A 21,216-nucleotide genomic window follows, 5' to 3' on the forward strand; every position below is an offset into this window, starting at 1 on the left:
AGGTGGAATAAATCTAATTATAAATATTTATCATATAAAAGTTTTGTGTAGCCCCAACTCAATATAAATGCTGCTTCAGCTACCCAACCATACATTTTAAGATACATATTTCAGAGAGGCAGAAAAAGCTAACAATAATGAAAAATTTAGAAATACAAAACACCGTATTCTATGACTAGCCTTGCCACCAAAGAAACACAAAGTGTTGTACCACAGTTTACCATAAATAAGTGAAAATGTCAACTTCAAAGCAACAGGTTTATAACTCATATTTTATCCCATTTAAAATGATAATGATTTTACACTTTTAATGTTTATTTGATTTTTAAAATTTATATATAAATACATATTCTTTCAAATTATCTTTTTATCTTGGTAATGTTTTTATTTGGAAAATGTTTCTGTGAAGTGTTAATATTTAATATGCACATTTTTCATTTATTAAGTGCTTAAGGTATACTATGTACTGAAAAAAGATTTTATATCTAATCTTTACAAAGATCATATAAAATAGGCATTATTCCTTTCAAAGATGAGTAAATCTGAGTCTCAGAGAGTTAAAGACACCTAGATTGACACAACTATTAAAATTTGATTCCAAAAGCCACTTACACATGTATTTACACATTTTAAGCAATGCCTACATTGATAAGACTTCAACATATAGAAGTATTGGCTATTAATTAATGTAACCTTTCACTTAACACAGGTGTCAGGCATTTGAGTAACTACTGAAACTATTTCATTGTCGTTAGCTTAAAACAACCTTGAGATTATACCACTAGGAATGGTTCTGTATGATATGGTTCATGTGTAGGATTGTAAATAAAATGAGAGTGAAAATAAATATTCTGAACAAATTGTGATGGACTGTAGGGGACCATGGTGTCCTTCAGAATTTCAGGGATTCCCTTTGGTTCTGGTGTCCTAGAAGGAGTCAATAAGTCCAGATATGATCTAAAAGGAGTTTTTGAAATTTCTAAAATTCTAAATAAAGCCAGTGTTATTTTCACAATTCCCAAATGGAGATCCCTGAAATTTTAATTCTCCCTTCCTTTGGAAGTGACTCCATGATTCTGGTCAAGTCAATGATACAACTACAGAGGTGATTGCTCAATGTGTGTGTTAAAAGCCTTATAGTCTGGAGTATAGTCATTCCATATTTGACAGCTCTTAAGAATCTTAATTTACTTAAACAAGCGTGTGGCTCCATTTCTTGACTTTAGAAAAGTTTGCTTTTCCTTGAGCATCTCATTTCCCTTGATAAGTAGACACCTAGGCTAAAAGGAATGCAGTTATACATGGAGTCATAAATTAGCAAGTATGTTTAGAGATGGGAAGGGAAGGTCCTATTTGGAGCATGGGGAAGAGTGTAGTTTGGCTGGAAAACTGAATGCAGAGAGCAGAGCAGAGGGTGATCAGTTTGAAAAGTCAGCTTTTTAATGAGAATGATAATAGAACTGTCAAAATATAAAGTGATTTGAAAGCTCAGTAAAATAACACCTTAATGAGAGTATAGAGGGATGTCATCAATGCTTTTCCAAAGAAAAGACTTTTTAAAGAAACATATTAATCATTCATTAAATATTTAGTAATTGAGCTCTGTTGGGTGTAGAGATTAAAATAAAGAAAGAGTTAAAGAAAATGTCAAAGTTTCTTTTTCTACTGGGTGGTTAGAACTGCTATAAATTTACACAGGGACTAGACATGGAAGGGGGAATGAATTTGGTGGGTGGGCAATGGGTTTGGCTACATAGGTGGAAAATTCACCCTACACACTGGAAAATGTTGGTAATTGAGCTGAGGTATTAGGTCTGAAGATTTAGATTTGGTTATAATTTAAAAGCATAAAAAGCATGAAAACATATGTGATCATCCAGAATTTTATATAAAGAAAAAAGATAAAAAGATAAACAGGGAAAATAACAATAGTGATATTTAAGGGATGAGTAAAATAATAATAATAAAAGTAGAGTTTACACTTATATATGTTATTTAGAACTTTAAGAAAAATATTTCTTAAAACTTTGTCCCGCACCCAAGCAATTAATTTTATTAAAATGCTTTCCTTACCACAATGCTGGTGGATTTATTTTAATTCATCAATATAAATATTTCATTATTATCACTTAATAAGAATTAAAAACTAATAGGTGGTAATTGAGTAGCATGTTTGCTCTTTTAATTAACAATATTTGTAAATACCATGGAAAATTATCCATTATTTTAAAAGGTAATTCACTACCCCTCTCTTTTATTGCAAAATAACAAAAAGCCTCATCTTCATTAATTTAGCCTATAGATTTAAAATTCATATTTTTTGCCCTGGCTTGTGTGGCTCAGTGAATTGAGTGTGAACCAAAGTGTCACTGGTTCAATTCTCAGTCAGGTCATGTGCCTAGGTTATGGCCCAGGTCCCCAACTGGGGGTGTGAGAGAAGCAACCACACTTTGATGTTTCTCTCCCTCTTTCTCCCTTCCTTCCCCTCTCTCTAAATATAAATAAATAAAAATCTTTAAAAAATTAAAAAATAAATTTCTCAATTCCTAAATTTGATCTCTTGATGTCAGAAACTATTTCTTTTCTGAAAAAAAATGTTATTTTAAATAATATACATAATGATGGAATAAGTTTTAAAATCTCTGATTGGCTCTACCTATCTATTTATCATCTATCCATCTTTTTAAAACTTTCCTTATGTCTGGAAGACATTTATACTGTTTAAGTGACTTGTTTAATGACCTAAGGAAAGAAAAGTTTTCATTCTTGTCATAGCAGAATATTGATTTATTTGTTTGTTTGTTTTTTAACTATAAGGGTGCAGCATTAACTATGCAAACTGTGGCATAATCAGAGTAGCTTGAAATTCACTAGATGTACTCATGCACTATATATCTCAATTAATCTTTCAGGCTGTGGCTAATCGCATTGCCACCAGGTAGGATCACACAACTCATAGAGCCAGGATTATTAAAATCCATTTTTCATGTTAAGAGCCATGTGGTTGAGATTAGTTCCCAAGTAGTAATGCACCTGCTGTAAATTCCTCTTCGCTGTCATTTTCTGAAATACTGCTCTGTCAGAAGATGAAAACTACATGATGTGCATTCAGAGCCAGTTTAGAATCATTATTTTTCTATTGGTCAAGTAAAATGTATCTCTACCCCTCACTGATTTTAAATGCACTGTAGAACATAAATGGTATTTAAACATCTTATGTGAAATGTGATAAAGGCTGAAGTGATCAGGTTGTCTTTTAAAGCATAAGTATTTTTACTTTGACTGTACTAAACAAACCTAAACTAAAATAATAATTAAGGGTTACAACTTCAAAAAATCATTGCTACTTGAGTATTTAAATTAATTTTCCTTCCAAAATTATTAAAAATTAAGGACTTCTGAATAATCTACACATTTAGTTGTACATGAATTCTAAATGAAAGTTAAATAAACTAGAGTGAAGATAATAATGAACTAAGAATCAAAATGCCCAGGTCTTAGCCTTGACTGTGTTGTAAAGTGAATGGTTTATAGCTAGTCTCATAGTCTCTGTTTTTCATAAAACTTGTATAATATTGCATTTGACTTTGTTTTCTTCAATTGGAAGGCTAATCACTTGGAAGAAAATGAAGAAGCAAGCTCAGACTTTATTAACTTGAGTGTGAAATATGTCTATGTGAGAGATACCAAGAAATGTTTATTCTACTTTTTAAAATTTAGTGTTTCCCTACGATCTCTCAGCAGTCTTGCCTAAAACATTCTGTATTAAAGTATTTATGTGGTGAATAGGAAAGTTTAGAAATGTCCGCATTTTGACCAAAATGGGATACCTAACTTTTGTCATTATTAATAAAATAATGGCATATATAAATGATTTTAAAGATATAGAGAACTTCCATAAGTGCTTCAAGAGAATCCTTAAATTGAATGCCCCAGATTGGCCTAGAGTTATGATTAATATACTTGGTTTGTTACCAAATCTTTTTATACCTTTTTTTTTTACAGAAGTTTAATATGGAAGTGAGCAACCTTCAGAGGGCTAACTTTGAATGCTGGAGAATAAATTATGACCTAAGCCATTGTCCTTGATGATTAAGTATAGAGAGATTTTCCCTGGTTTGGTATAAAATTCATATCTTTCCCTACCATGTGAAATACAGCTATGAAAACTTTACAGCTATGAAAAATGAATACTGCTGCACAGCTCTAGCTTTCAGACCTATTAAGAAAACAAATGTTAAGCCTTGCTATTGAGTTAGTATAGTTTTCACATGTACATATGTAGAGATATCTGCAATAATTTCCCTGTTCAATAATTTAAATATTTAAATACATGCATTTGACATTTGCACAACACATACAGACTTATCTATAGCATAAGTAATGCCACAGTCAATGAACTTTAGAAGATTGAAAGAGTAAAGCAAACAGAAATAAAAAGTTGACAGTTACTTTAACTTTTTTATACATATCATTGATAATAAGATGCTTTCAAAGTTCTAATTAGATATCAGAAAGAAAAATCTCTGATTTGTTAGGGATTAAACTTTGCCAAGCAATACAATATAACTAAATATTACATCTTTCTTCACTTTTCTTCTAAAGTTGCTTTTCTTTCCCACTCCTCGGTAAATGAACTTCTACTTGAAGCTAAAGAAAGAACTGTCACAGCTTTCCTTCTACCCTTGTCACCAACATTCTTGCAATTAATGGAGCTAAAGAACTTGGGGTCATTTTGACTAATTCCACTCTTTTATTCAAAGTCTGTCAAACCTGGGTTATCACCTAAATTTGTCACTTCTTTTTCTTCTTACTATCCCATTCAAACCACACAGTTTAGAATTTACTCTCAATTTGATTATGGCAAGAGCCTCCTCCTACTTTCTGCATCCTCTCCTCCCTTATTCAGATCCACCCTCCTCACACTTCTACTTGTAGCGGTTTTCAAGCACAATGCTATGGATTCTTGCCATCCCTTTCTGTTTAAAACCTTTCTGTGGTTTCTAAATGTTTACACAAATAATGTGGAAATTACTTATTTAAGGAATCTTATTAGCCACATCTTCTATTTTTTTCAGAGATAAGCTTGATATTCTAACTGTAACATTCTGTTTACAAAGAATTCTTTTACTTATTTTACTATTTATTTTAACTAGGATTCTCAACTAGCCTAGGTTCTTGTACCTAAATTGGCTGTTCGTCAGAATTCTTTAAGACATTTGTTAAACACACAGAGTGTCAGGAGAGCCAGGAATCTGGTTTTAACAGTCCTCTGAAGAAATTCAGGAATCACAAGACTAAATAATCTATTTTTACAAGCTCTATCAATTCTTCCTACCTAATACAAGCATTCCCCCTATATCCCCAGCAAGCCTTTGCTAATCTCATAGAGTTTCAGGGTAGATTAACAGATTGTTTATATCACCCAGAATTAAAAGATCAGAGATGAAAATTAATGTCAGTCAGATATCATATTCTATAACTTTTTTGTGAATATAAATTACCTTATGCATATAAACTGAATTTCAACCCAATCTCAGTGTTTAGACCAAGAGGTAATGAGATATAATAGCCCCTTCAATGTTCTAAAATTTTCATCTCTCTGACCTCCTAATCTTTGCAATTTGCTCTAAGAATATTTGCTCTTTAGAAATACCATACTCCTACTTTATTATTCTATTTCATTTTCTTTTGACTCTTCTCGACTTTCAAAGTCAAATTCTGAAAAGAGAATTACTAGTCTATAAATTAGTCTTGTCAGTGGGTTCCTGTAATCCCATATCTTTAAATTTGGAAGACACTATAGAAATTCGGTATAAGTGTTAATGCTTTTAAAACTGTTATGGTAGAAAATGTGGGAATGATTTGTAATATCATAGAGAAGATGTCAACTGAGATTTTCTTTTATGAAAAAATCTTCTCACTTACCTAGAGGTATTTGAATAAAAGATAATATGATTTAGTGGAATGAGCTCAATGCAACTGGGTTTGATACCCATCTAACCAGATCATGATATACTTCGGTAAATTACTTAATCACTTTCAGTCAAATATTTTTATCTGTGCATACAATGACATATAAATTGTGCTGTAACACTTGACAATATATGTAAAGCATCCTGTACAATAGTAGCTTCTTTAAAATGATGGTTATTATTACTTAGATGAGAGAAGAAATAAAACTCAACTTGTGCTCTTCACAGTTGCAATGATTTAAATTTAGTAACTTTTCATGAGCTTCTGGCAGAGCATATCTAAGCCCTTCTCATGATGCTACAGTACCTATTACATAATGGAAAGAATACTGAAATTAAAGTCTCTAGAACTGGGTTTGAATTCAGGTCTATCATTTTTCAGCTGTTATTATCCAGAAGAATTTTCTTTATCTCTCTAAGTTTCAGGTATTTTTTCCTTCTGTAAATTAATAATAATATATCTTCACAGAATTGTAAAAAGGATTAAATTAAGTATGTGAAAAAGGCCTAGAGCAAATCTTAATGTAACTTAAATCTACAAACATGAATATATATTTCATGATTGTAATGGTAATGAATTTTAATTTTTTGCTAGTCCTGATTTTACTGCATTCTGTATATGATTTGTTTTCAAGAATTTACAACTTAGAACTTACTTTTTTTTGTAAAACAAAAATTTACAAACACATGGCACTTACCATGTGCCTGGCACTATGCATATACTTTACAAATATCAAATAATTTAAAACCTAAAACAACTCAAGTCCTGGCTGGCATAGCTCAGTGGACTAAGCATGGGCTGTGAACCAAAGTGTTGCAGGTTCGATTCCCAGCCAGGGTACATTCCTGGGTTGCAGGCCATAACCCCCAGCAACCACACATTGATGTTTCTCTCTCTCTCTCTCCCTCTCTCTCTCTCTCTCTCTCTCTCTCCCTTCTCTCTCTAAAAATAAATAAATAAAATCTTAAAAAAACCTAAAACAACTGTATGAACAAAAGTAAAATTTTACCACCATTTTATCAGTAAGGAATTTGAATCAGAGAGAGACTGAGTAACTTGCCCATGATCAATCAGCCGGCAAGTGGCAGAACTGGAACTTGAACCCATGGCATTTCAGTCAGCTTGCATTAAGGTTTAAATGATTTGCCCAGCTAGACTGTAGCAATGTTTCAGCCTGGGACTGGGATGATTAAATATGTCCCATAAAACTTTGTCTAGCAAAGGAATCTCCCCACTCAGTGAGTTAAAGGAGCAACAAATTTTGAATGATTGACATTTTGATCTATGAATTAACTAAAGAAGACCATACATTGGGCTACTTTATTTGTAAAAATTACCCATAGGACTGTGATGAAAATGTTGTTCTTAATAAAATGTCTTTATCTGAATGTACATGACATCTGGATCACACATATTTTAAAAAATCACTCAACCACTACATGATTGCCAATAAGATTGTTTTAAGAAAAGTGAACAATATTCTTGAAAATTAGGTTAAATAATGCCAAGATTTTGCCCTAAATTTTTCAGTGGATTTTTATATTAAGTTTTAGCGTATTTATTTCATGTACCCAAATTTTAAATATTTAAGTCATTCAAGAATTATGTAAACACTGTCTATGCACAAGTCCATGTAATTATATTTATTAAAATAAAGACACAAACATACATACATGTGTGCATAATTGTATATATAAATTTTATCAGAAAAATAGGTAGGTTTCTGGAAAGTAGTTTGTAAATTGAACATTGAAATTGGGAAATATTTCAGCTAACCCAGGAAAATTGCATATTAACAAATTTTAATAAGCAAACAATACTTTTATGTTTGGGGTAAATCTTAGTGGAAATTTTAAAAGGACTTTTTTAAGATGTATAACACATCAATGAGTTTGGATTAGTTCGATTTTTATTAAGGGAAGGATATTGAAGTGAATACATGCCTTTTGGGTTTTTTATCCAAGCAAGTCCTTAGGTGTAGAGTTATATATTAGAAAAAGATCTAACAGAAGTTAATTCCTAGAAAGTTTTCTTGATGTTTAGTTTACAAATGTATCAGTGAGGAAAGTTCATTTGGGATTTCTGCATTTGCTTATCATTAAACAATTCATTCTATCCCTGGCTGGTGTAGCTCAGTGGATTGAGCACGGGCTGGGAACCAAAGTGTCCCAGGTTCGATTCCCAGCCAGGGTACATTCCTGGGTTGCAGGCCATAACCCCCAGCAACCGCACATTAATGTTTCTCTCCCTCTCTCTCTCTCTCTCTCTCTCTCTCTCTCTCTCTCTCTCCCCCCCTCTGCTTCCATCCCTAAAAATAAAATAAATAAAATCTTAAAAAAAATATATTAAAAAAGAAAAAAAAAAAAAACAATTCATTCTCTTCCTTCCTCTTCCAGAAATGTTTCATCTCATATTCTACATTTATTGCACTACTGGTATTTGTTGTTGTTCTAAAGACAAAGAACATACTTTGTAGGCCAAATTTGTTGGATTTTATCCCTGCACTAGCTCATAAATGCAATAAGCACTTCCCTGGCTGGCGTTCCTACTCAGTAGCAAGAATCCCATGTACACTCCTCCACAGAGCCTTGCCCCATTTACGCCCTTGGTCCCTACTCTTAACTATCAAGGATGAAAAATGAAACAAAACAAAAACAAACTTTCTACACATTTGTCTCTATTCATTATCATAAAACTATCACAGCCACACTGCTTTAGCAGGAAGGAAGAAAGAGAGAGAAGGAGAGAAAGGGGGAGAAAAGTTGTTTGTGAATCTGTGTTGGAGAGTAAGGGAAGATGTGAGACTGAATAGTGCATGTAAAGGGGCATTGCCCCTACCCCAGCCCCTGTTTTAGCTGCCAGTATATGAGAATGGACAACAATTGCCTACATAGCAAATGTGACACTCTTTCTAGGGCAGCAATCACGTACAATGGGGAATAAAATAATGCCAAAACAAGTTCATTATTGTGAGTTTAAGAACATGTGCCAAAATTAGAAAGTGTTCTGAATTTTTAAAGGAGGAATAGATATAGTATGTTCAACAACAGACAAGAGACAAAGGAGGACTTAATTTTGAATAAGTAAAAATCATTTAAAAGTGCATTTTGTTTATAAATATATTATTAAACATATTTGGAACACAACTAAAAGGTAAGTTGGAATTTAGAGTTGTTACATAAAATATAACATTACTAGTTAAATTTGAATTTCAAATGGATTTTTTAGTATTCATATGTTCCATACATTGCATTTAACATATGAAAATCTTTTATTTATTAAATATGGCAATTCTAGTTGGATATATTCTCTGTAATTCTAAAATTCTCAGTAGGTTTTACAAACCATCATTAATTCTTATTTTGTCTTATAAATTTTAAAAAAAAATTTTATTTATTTATTTTTAGAGAGGGAAGGGAGGGAGAAAGAGAGAGAGAGAGAAACATCAATGTGTGGTTGCTGGGGGCCGTGGCCTGCAACCAAGGCATGTGCCCTGACTGGGAATCGAACCTGCGACACTTTGCTTCACAGCCCACACTCAATCCACTGAGCTACACCAGCCAGGCTTTGTCTTATAAATTTGATTTAAAAAATAAACTTTTATTAGACTTTTGTGGAAAAAAAGTAACCAAAATAACTCTGTAGACATTGATCATACTGATGAATCTGTTTTTTGTCTTTTTATACTTCCTATGTATATTCTTCTTTTCAAAAATGTAACATGTATATGAGACAAAGAAGATTTTTGATAGGTATATTGTTATTACATGGCCCAAATCCAGTTATAACTTCTAACTTTTTCTTAAAATTCAGCGAAGTTAAAATAAAACAATTTTATTTTTATACAAGATATTATTGCAAAGTGAATATTCTATAGTCTCTTATTCGTATTTTGAGAGGTATTTTTTAAGCCAATCCTTCATGTAAATTCTAGGCTGAGGTAAAGTACAGAACAAACTGTTGGATTGGAAATTGCTTTCTGTATTTTAAATGTGTATATACAAGGTCTGTCAGGGAAAAAGGTCACTGGACTTTGTTAATATAACGAGAACAGTTTGCATGAAATTGATTTGATGTAATCTGGCAGCCAAGGAGAATGCACATGTGTGAACAATGATGACTTCACTGTACTAGTCAGTGGGGGCAGTACACGTCACTGAGTGAGCATGTGTACTGTGTGACCATTAAATTCAAAATGACTTAGCAAGTAGAACAACAAATCTGCATTAAATTTTGCATTAAGCTTGAACATTCCTCTACAAAAACTATTCAGATGATTCAGAAACCACAGCTATAGGCAACTGGTGATTGGCAGCATCATCACAACAATGCACCCACTCATGCATCATGTCTCATACAGAGATTTTTAGTAAAACATCAAATCACCCAGGTGACTCAGAACCCCTACAGCCCAGATTTGGCTCCCTGTGACTTCTGGATTTTCCCAAACTAAAATCACCTTTGAAAGGGAAGAGATTATAGACCATCAATGAGGTTCAGGAAAATATGAAAGGGCAGCTGATGGTGATTGGGAGAACTGAGTGAGGTCCCAAGGTGCCTACTTTGAAGGGGACTGAGGCCTCACTGTCTTGTGTGTCTTTTGTATTTTGTATCTTCTTCAATAAATGTCTCTATTTTTCCTATTACATGGCTGGATACCTTCTAGACAGACTTTGTATGTCCACAGATAGAAATATGGAATCCAGTGTACTGTTAACTGTTAAGATTTCATTTCTTTCACTCAAGGGCAAAAACTACACATTTCCAGAACTAGGAAAACAATTGAAATACTTGTACTTTGAGTTTGAATGCAGTCAAACCCAGGGCATTTTATTGTAGAAAGTAAACAATTCGTTTTCTTCCTTCACTTAAAGAAAGTGCTACTGAAAAGGAATTTTTGCTGTCTGTGTACATTGTAAAGGAACAAAAGCTGGAGAATTGAATTATCTGCATAGCTGAGCAAAAAAAAAATAGCTGTTCCATGTTTGATACAAGTCAAATACCTTTAATAAAATACTTACATTTTCTGAACAGATTTAAGACCAGGCATGACATTGAAATTTCCTCTCAATACAAAATAACATGTAGTATAGATAACCCATAGCTATGGGGACATGTTTCCTTATAGTCTTAGAGTTTAAAAATTAAGCATTGTATCATGAATGTAAACCTTGTGCTTCTGAACTTCAAATGTAATCATGGTACTAATACTATTAAGTCAATAAAATATATTTTAATATAGCTGTAGAAAAATTATTACATTAAATTATAGAGTCCTTGGCAGCAGTAGCTGTGTCTTATTTTACCAAATGGAAGTATTACATTTCATTGTAGATTCTCTTAGAGTTTACCTGTGCATACACACTTCAGAGGAAAAAAAAAAACCAATCAGCATTTGCAACTAGCATAGCATGGGTTTAGCTTTTAATTTTTACTGGTAGCTTATAGGGGAAATTTGTTTATTATATACAGTGTTTAAAATCCTGAACAGGACCATCTTCCACATCTGGATCTCTACATTACAGAAGGAATCTACCTAGTGAATGAAACACAGTATCAGATTGTTTACTTTTATTCTTTTATAGATAGGTAAAGAAAAAAGAAATTAATACTAAGTGGTGGCCTTCCATGTGCTCTGTGAATTATGCTGGTTGTTTTACATACATTATTTTACTTACTCAAAAAAGAATATTTCTATTTTAAAGATAGGCATTATAATCCCATTTTACAGACAAAGAAATGGGAGTTCAAGGATTTACAATAAATAAGCCAAAGTCATACCAAAGGAATAATGACATTTAAGCCAAAAGCTGAGTACCATTTATTCATAAATCTCATGTTCACTGTATTCAGCCTAATTGAGAGGAGATGATCATTTTTATGGAAATATCATTATACATACTATTAATGGAGCAAACCATTTAGTCTGATTGACCTACAGCTCATGGAAGAGCCACCTTCAAGCTGTTCACTCCTCAGGGTTGTTTTGGGGAATGATGGGGACTGATGAGAGTGGTGAAGAGCAAGGGCTGTGGAATCTGAAAGCTGACATTTTACTCCAGGCCCTCCCATTAACCAATCTCTTCATACCTTCTTCTCCTCATCTTTAAAGTGGAACTGATATTACCTAACTTAGTTTGTTATTAGGACTGAATGAGATAATACAAAGCTCTTAGAATGATTCCTCACACATAGGAATTGTTCAATAAATATTACCTAATTTACTTGCAAGGGAAATTTTATTTTGTAACAGCAGGGAGAAAGAAACAGTTTTGAGGAGAGAGGAACCTGAATAAAATAAAATGGTCCCTGGGGTTTATGATTAGATAGTGAAGGCCAGCATTTGGAAAAGGTGATGATATGCTTGCTTGCCTGTTTGTTTTAGAGGCTTTATTTAAAACCAGCAGGCGAATCCTTCTATATCTAACTGCCAGAAGCAAAGGCAGCATGAAGGCACCAAGAGACAGAATGGTCAATGGCTTTTTACAGTAGTGCAAATGGGAGGCCGCTTCAATATTTGTCAGGTCATGTATGTTGTCAAGGGGAGCCAGTGCAAGAACAGAAGAACAGGTGGACCCCGAAGTTTGGTTTATACCTGTACAGTGTTAACAACCTTATTGCATACTCTCTTAAATAGCTGAAGAGACTTTCTTCAGCTATTTATTCTCAGTGCTTGCATGAGACTTGTCACACTTGCTACAACTTGAATGAGTCACGCTGCTACCCCACAAAAGAATATGCTTCATTGTTCAGTACTCGGTGGTTTCGGCACTCCTCATGAGTTCCAGAACCAATTAACAATGGGTATGGAGGTACCCCTGTATGTACTGAAGTGATAGAACCATTGACTTCCAAAATTTATTTTTTGTTGTTAGAAATAAAAAGAAAAAATAAATCATTAACATAAGGATAGGTATTCATTTCTTAATATTTATAACATATTTTGTTTCTTCATGTGGTTTTAATCATCTAATTAAAAATACACTGTTTTGAAGATTTTCATCAACAATATGGCCCTGAGGAGATACGTAAATATCTATACTCAGTATCTTAGAATTTAACATTATATTGCAATCACTAAAATTTTATTTTATTTTATTTTATTTTATTTTTTTTTTTGTCTTTTCAATTGTGTGCTCTCTTGGATCAGCCACTATTTTGTTTATCCTTTGTGAGCCTGTAACAATCCCTAGTGGAACAGAATGTCCATATAAATTATTTTAAAATATTATTAAATGATTGAGACAGTATCCAATTTCTGCCTGTTTTTACTAGACTTTACTATGGTATTTTAAACTGATGACTGCTCTATCTTTTGAAAATTCTCTTCACTCTGGAAGCTTGCTGTGGCTTCCAGAATAATCTTGCTTTTCATCTCCTATACCTCTGTCATTCCTCCTCAACATCCAGAGTTCACCTTCCTCTGCCTGTCTCCATCCAGACCGTTACCTGGGTGCTGGCATGTATCATCTGCCTTCCAAACTGCTCCTGTGCAAGTCTCACAGAGCATTTTACCTCACACATCCTGCTGGACTTGTCACCTTCAACCTTGTTCTTATATCTTTCATCTCTAACTCAACTACAAACAAAACTTAGAGATAATAATAAATGTCACACCATCAGTGTTCACAGAATTAGTATTGCAACACATAGGAGAAAGGCTAGAACTCAGTATTTTTAGAAATTTTGTTTTAAATAGTTTCTGTCTCCTAACTCTAAACTGAAATATATATCCCAAGAACATATTAGGAGAATGACTTAAATTTTGTTTTGGATGTTCATTCATTCAACAATTAAAAAATTCATGTTCAAGCATTGTTTTAAATTCAGCTGTGTTGAGAAAATAGAAGAAATGTTAAGATGTATTTCCATTTTTAGGGAGCATAAGAGCAACTAAGTGAGTCAACTATGCTTTCATTTCTGTACTTTTTAAAAAGTCTAGTAGCATTGGTGAAATTACAATCGAGCATCTGTTTCATTTGTTTTTTCCTTTGCTTAGTATTGGAACTCACAAACTGTACACCTGCATTTGCTATTTTTAGAGACCATGCCAATTATTTTCATGTCATTTTGTAATAAGAATTGCTTTAATCTTTACTATCTATAGTTTTATTTTTTAACCTTACTATGTCTATTAAACTTTTTAGAGGAAGAGTAAACCCACAGTTGTCACTATTCTCTTGAATATAGCAGATCAATGGAAATACTGGTATATATTATAGATTAATAAAAATTATACACATTGTTTATTTTTCACTATTTAAAATAGCATAATAAGCTTGCAGAAGAGCTGTATCTACTTATAAAAATGTAGGAATGTTTCTGCTAGGGATTATGGGAGTGAACTATCAATACAATGTTCTTTTTTAAAAAAGATTTTATTTATTTATTTTTTTAGAGAGAGAAGGGAGAGAGAAAGAGAGAGAGAGAGAGAGAGAGAAACAACAATGTGCAGTTGCTGGGGGCCATGGCCTGCAACCCAGGCATGTGCCCTGACTGGGAATCGAACCTGCTATGCTTTGGTTCGCAGCCCGCACTCAATCCACTGAGCTGCGCCAGCTGGGTCAACAATGTTCTTAAAAATTAAAAAAACAATTATGGGGGGGGGGGGGAATGGAGACAACTATACTTAAACAACAATTAAAAATAAAAAATATAAGTACAGTTTTGACATTTTGTCTTTTAGATGAAAGGAAAAGAGAAATTTTTTTAAGTTTTCTGGTTTTTCTTGTAATTTTTTAATTAAACAGGTGTTCAGAATCAAACTTTTTAAATCAACACTTTTAAAGCAACATTTGTTCAATTACATGCATATAAATCAGAGGTAACATATGGATGTGTCTGCAATATGGTTTCCAAATATGAGTGATAACAAGATGATAGAAAAATGTGTAATACCAAAACCCAGGTATTCCTCCACTGTGTTTACAGGGGAAAATGTACTAATTTACATAGTGCATAAGTACTTTAAATATTATTTTTAATTAAATACTTCTAGAAAATGTTCAAAATGATCCTGAAATTTGAACACTTTATTAGTCAAAGAAGATTATAGTTGAAAAAAGCTGTTTGAATTACATGGATTTAATTCATCCATGACCAATCAACACTCAGGACCAACCTAGAATCTTTCCTACCTTGCTCTGCTATCCTTTATTGTCAATTCCCCTTTTTATGTTTTCTTTTCTGCATTTTATTAATTTTCTAATCCTGAAATGCCAAACTTTGTTAAAGAATATCATGTAACTCTATTAATGGCCCTCCATTTGGTCATGCCAAAAAATCGTCTTCAGGAGTCATCATGCACTTTTAGGAGTCCTGTTACGTATTTCTTGCTAATGACCTCATTCTTCATCATTGTTCTATTAAGCCTTTTCCATTGTCTTCTATTTCTATTTATTAATTTACTTATTTTTCCCTGGCTGGTTTAGCTCAGTAGATCAAGCACAGGCCTGCAAACCAAAGGGTCGCTGGTTCGATTCCCAGTCAAGGCACATGCCTGGGTTGTAGGTCAGGTCTCCAGCAGAGGGCATGTGAGGGGCAACCACACACTGATGTTTCTCTCCCTCTCTTTCTTCTTCCCTTCCCATCTCTCTAAAAATAAATAAAATCTTTAAAAAAATTACTTAATAAATATTTATTAAACCATCATGTGTCAGGCATTGTTCTAGCTCTATCAGAAAATAACACAAAAAAATAAATACAATACTTACCTGGCAGAGGGGATACCATGACCATGAAGGCAGTTTTCCCTGGGTGAGGTTTATCTGCTGCACTCTGGATGTGCTGGCCCCTGTGATTTCCCAAATGTGGGAAACTCCACTGGACAATTTGTGGTAGTGGGCAGCTGCGTCCTCACTCTCCCCTGGAAAAAAAATACAGTAATGCGCTTTTTTGACAAAGTAATTGATTCATAATATACATCATTAATTTCTAAATTTGTCCTAGCATAGTATAACAGATCCTGTTTTCAGAGATTCTGATCTGGGAGAGGATCCAGGATGTTTAAAAGTATTCCTTAGTTGTTCTGATATACAGGCGGTTTGTATAGGTGAGAAGTACATGTTTGAAACTTGGAAGACAAATTTGGGAATCAAGGGCTTGGGGATGCTTCCTGTAGCTCTATGAAAATGTGTAAAGCTAAGAGAAAAAAGAAAGTAAAAGGGAAAAAAGACTAAACGTTTGCAACACATCTTTGACCTGGTCACAGGTTTAAGAGTAACAAAGTAAAAGAATGGTCTTCTGTAACATCAAATACTATAGAGAGTTGGCACATGATTAAAAATAATTGTAATTGTCATTCATTGTGATCTTGCTATGTATGAAACACTGTGCTACATGTCACAAATTTTAACACATTCAATTAATTTTTAATTTATTTTTCTTAAAATATAATTAATATATAATATATTGTTTTAGGTGTAAAAATAGAGATTCAACATTTATATACCTTATGATGTGATCACATGATGTCTGACCTGTTGTTATAGTTATTACAATACTATGTTGTTCTTATAACAATGATTACAATATTATTGACTGTATTTCTTTTGCCATACATAACACACCCATGACATTTATTTTATAAATGGGAATTTGTACCTCTTATTCCCCTTCATTTTTTTTACCAATCTCTCACCCTTCTCCTCTCTGGAAATCATTAGTTTTTTCTCTGTATCTATAAATCAGTTTCTTTTCTTGTTCATTCTACATGCAAATGAAATCATATGGTATTTGTCTTTATAAATTTTGGATATTAACCCCCCATTGGATGTTCATTGGCAAATATCTTCTCCCACTCATTTGGTTGCCTTCATTTTGTTAATGGTTTCCCTCATTGTGCAAAATCATTTTAGTTCCATGCAGTTCCATTTGTTTATTTTTTGTTTCCTTTGTCCAAGGAACATATCTAAAAACTATTGCTAAGAGCTATGTCCAAGACTTTTCTGCCTATGTTATCTTCTAGGAGTTTTATGGTTTCAAGTCTTATACTTAAGTCTTTAATCCATTTTGAGTTTATTCTTGTGTACGGTTTAAGAAAGCGGTCTAGTTTCATTTTTATTTTTGCATGTATCTATCCAGTTTCCTCAATACCATTAATTGAAAAGATTGTCTTTAATCCACTATATAGTCCTGCCTCTTTGTCATAGATTAATTGACCAAATAGGTGTGGGTTACATTGATCTACATGTGCCTGTTTTCTGTGCCAGCACCATGATGTTTTGATTACTATAAGCTTATAATATAGTTTGATATCAGGTAGTATAATTCTTCCAACTTTGTTCTTCTTTCTCAAGATATCTTTGACTACTTGGGATTTTTATGGTTTCATGTTAACAATGGGCAGCCTTCAGTCCTCCTTCAGAGGGAATTGCTGTATACATAGGTATATATTTGTGTCTGTGGGAATAGGTAAGTTCAAGGCCTTTCTACAGTATCACTATGGAACTGCTTCCCTAACATGTTCAATTCTACAACAATTACCTAGGCCATTAATCTTCATATGCATTAATAACTTGCCCAAAGTCTTAAGTATAAAGACTAGAATTCAATCCTTTATCTGCTACATTGTCATTGTAGTGGTTATTTGAATGTCATCCCCCTCAAGGATTTTAACCCATAATGAAAATGTATAGATTTTTATTCAAGAAAAAAAGAAGTAATTGATAGAATTAAGTTCCAAGGGAAAGAGTAGGGAATGGGATTAATTCACAGAACTGAATTTTATTTAGGAAAGTTACTGTTTCCTGAAGAGCTTGTGTGAGGATATACTGAAAATGTGTGTAGAAATGTATTTGAGGAGGCTCAATGTATATGTGTATAAAATATGATTCTCATCATGTAGCAAAGGTGGAGAAGACAGAAAGTATAAAGATGAAGCGAGTTTTTGAGGCAAAGTACTAGAGATTTAAGGAAGTTCTAATCAAGCTCTGATAAACCCTAACATTTGTAATGTATGAGGAAGGGTAAAGGTGCTGAGACAAGTTTTGGCCAGAAAACTCAGGGTAATCTTAGTGAGCCCTTATCCTTCATTGTACCCACAATTCTCAGACTTCCACTTCTACCTGCTCATACATATGTATGTGAAGACTAGCAGGATTCCCAAACATCCATCATTATCATATTCTGATCCCCATGTGCATTTTTATTCCTTTTTATTGAATTTATTGAGGTGACAGTATTTAACAAAATTATACAGGTTTCAGGTGTGCAATTCTACAACACATCATCTGTACACTGGAAATTGTGTTCACCACATCAAATCTCCTATCACCATTTATCCCCTCATGCCCTCCTCCCCCTCCACATGCCTGCAATCACCACACCCTTGTCCGAGCCCATGTTTAACAGTCCCCCTCCCAGCCCCGCAAGCCCCTGCCCCAACAGATTTCAGCCTGCTCTCTGAGGCTGTCTAAATTTTGCTTGTTAGTTTTGGCTGGCATAGCTCAGTGGATTGAGCACGGGCTGTGAACCAAAGAATTGCAGGTTTGATTCCCAGTCAGGGTACATGCCTGGGTTGCAGGCCATGACCCCCAGCAACCGCACATTAATGTTTCTCTCTCTCTTTCTCCCTCCTTTCCCTCTCTAAAAATAAATAAAATCTTTAAAATTAAAAAAAAAAATTGTTTGTTAGTTCATTTTGTCGATTTTTATATCTTTTTTAAATCTGATCTTATTTCTCACCTATCACACTTCTGAAAACTTTCACCTCTCACAGTCAAGGTCAGTAACAAAACCTCTGAACCCTGAACCTCTTCTGTCAGTATTCCCTCAAATATGATGCTCTAATTGAAATCTGGTGGTCTTTTAAGCACACATTTTTTTCCCTGAAGCTCTCAATCTTTTAATTTTACTAGCATTATCATTATTATATTATTAACATTCTTGCCTTAATCTGTAAATGAAGCAGCCCCCCAAAATCTGTTATGGTGATGAAAGAAATTCATCACCCTTTATTTCTTGCATGTTTTAGACTGTTGTTTCTTCCTGTCTCTTGAAAAAAATGTTCAGACAACATTACCCATGACTGTTTACTACAGTCAATTTCCAGTTCCCCATTTATTTCCCTTATATGCTAAAGATTTAAGCTCCTGGTTCACTGATATTTTTTCCAAATACACTCTTGTCTTAATTCTTAGTGATGTCAATATCCGCACACTTCTCTTTCTAATATCCATTCCTACTAGCACTTTGTTCTCTCTTTTAATCATCTTGTCCTTCAAAATTTCTCAGATGCCTATTCCCATTGTCATGTAATAGATGTCATTACCAATAGCCACTTTCTAACCACACTGTTTTCTTTTCCAAATCATACACTGTAGTGTTTCATTTTCAACAGTATTTCTTCCATTGGAATCTGTAGTCTATCGCTCCTAACACTTTTTCACTGTCCATCATTATTTTCATGCCCTCACTGTCTTCCTTACCTAGGAATGCCATTGTTACAGAGCACAACAAGGGGCGGGGGGCTGGGATGATATACTATTACTGAAAGAACCCTCCAGGTCCATTATGTCCACCGTCTATAGGAAAAATGTCTCTTAATGCCAGAGATTCGTGAAAACGAAAGGAAATGTTTATTTAATGCTATACAAACTTAAAGTAGTGACCTAATGTCTTCATCAAAAATCCCAAAGTCCCTTAAAACACCCACAAACAGACACAGTCCTTCCTTCCCCCTTTGCCCAGTCCAAAGTACCATATCTCAGAAAAGGAAATAGAGTCCATGGCTCAGCTGTGCTAGGCTGGTAGGCCTCCCTCGGTTCCGGCACCCTCAGCTGAGTTGCCAGGATCTCTGCTCCAGCCGCGCGGTCCTCTCTCCCAGGGCCACAGGAGTCCCCACTCAGCCAAAACCCCGTGCTTCTCCCCACAAAGCTGTGGGGGGGGGGGGGGTCGCCACTCTGCCAAAGCTGAGTGGCAGTTCTCGGCTAATGCTGCATGGTGATTTTCCTCTTGCAGGGTTGCGGGAGTCCCCACTCTGCTAAAGCCGCGTGGTTCTCTCCTCAATGGCTGCCGTGTCTGTGTTTAAATCCCCGCGCCAATCTTCCTCTGCAGCCCCATTTCCAACTCCTCCCACGCTCTGCCACACTTGCCCTCAATCTGCTGTCCTTTCTAGCTTCTTTGGTCGTCATCAAGGGTCTGGGCAGGTGTGGCCCCTTGTCATGGAGCCAATCTTCTCCAAGTTCTCACGAAGGTACTGTAACTTGGGGGAGCTGTCCCCCAGTTACGTCTTAGTGGGGGAGTTACTCCCATTCCCCTGGCTCAGAGCTTGGCCACAGCTATTTAACATATCTATGTAACCAGCCAAAGGCCATAGATGTGTTAAATCTATGAGAGCCACGCCAGAGAGTAGCTGCAAGGCTGTTGCTATGGGAAACAGCTTTCAATGGCCCTGCTCCATTTGTCCCTTCCCCCAACCCACACCTGGGGGTGGGGGGTGAGGACATCCTAAAATCTGGACACCTTGAGTTCTGGACCCCATTTCAAAAGCCCATTTGGGGTCTCCCCTCTTGGCTGTACCCTGTAACACCATGAGTCACCATATAATTGGTCTCCCTTGAATATACCTCAGTTCCCTTCCCCTTGTCTCCTTTTATGACAGATCCTACCCCAGAAAAAACTACACACTGGCCAACATCCTCTATCTATTCCATGCTTCCACCTGAAAAGACGAACATGGCTGGGGGAAAAAGTAAAAGCATGCTGTTTGGTCCCAGTGAACCCCAACCTTAACTGGCCTATTAGTTTTTTCCAGGCAAACACACTACTTTCTCCTAGTCATTTTCCTCTCCCATTTACCTGGATGATCATTTTATAGCTTCTCATCTGTAATCCACCCTCCATCTTCTCTATTACTGTCCTCACTCAAGCTAGCAACTTTGCTTTCCATTTCTCTGATAAAATAAAAACACAAGAACATTTCCATAAGCTTTCACCACCACATGTACCCCGCATTTGTGCCCCTTTTTTATCGCACTGCCTCCATCTAATATGCTATATTCCATATGTAATTTGTTTATTGCATATTCCTCCCTTCACTGCTGTCATTATAAATTCCAAGTACGTAAGATTTTTGTGTTTTGGTTGCTCTGTGCTTATAGTATCTATAAGTTGGGAAAGTAAACTGTGTAATAAATATCGTATACATACACACATTCTATTTAAAGAATGTTGTGATGGATCATATCACCTTCCCTTCAAAAATGATGTAACTGATGTTCCAACAGTTTAAGTGACTTT

At 34.6% G+C, this 21,216-nt stretch overlaps 1 protein-coding gene, 1 long non-coding RNA gene and 1 other non-coding gene across 3 annotated transcripts in view; 2 read left to right on the forward strand and 1 right to left on the reverse strand.

Annotated features, from left to right (window-relative positions):
- CNTN5 (contactin 5) overlaps positions 1 to 21,216 on the forward strand; it is a 1,221,314-nt gene that overhangs the window by 633,808 nt on the left and 566,290 nt on the right. The gene's annotated exons all lie outside the window — the stretch shown is intronic.
- The window catches only part of LOC118501225, a 394,674-nt gene that overhangs the window by 123,959 nt on the left and 249,499 nt on the right, over positions 1 to 21,216 (reverse strand). The window lies entirely within an intron of this gene.
- LOC114501240 lies at positions 15,682 to 15,843 on the forward strand. Its single transcript, XR_003684990.1, has one exon. It is a non-coding gene; the product is annotated as a U1 spliceosomal RNA (small nuclear RNA).

The sequence above is a fragment of the Phyllostomus discolor genome, chromosome 6 (genome assembly GCF_004126475.2).
Source record: "Phyllostomus discolor isolate MPI-MPIP mPhyDis1 chromosome 6, mPhyDis1.pri.v3, whole genome shotgun sequence".
In the NCBI taxonomy this organism is placed as follows: Eukaryota; Metazoa; Chordata; class Mammalia; order Chiroptera; family Phyllostomidae; genus Phyllostomus; species Phyllostomus discolor.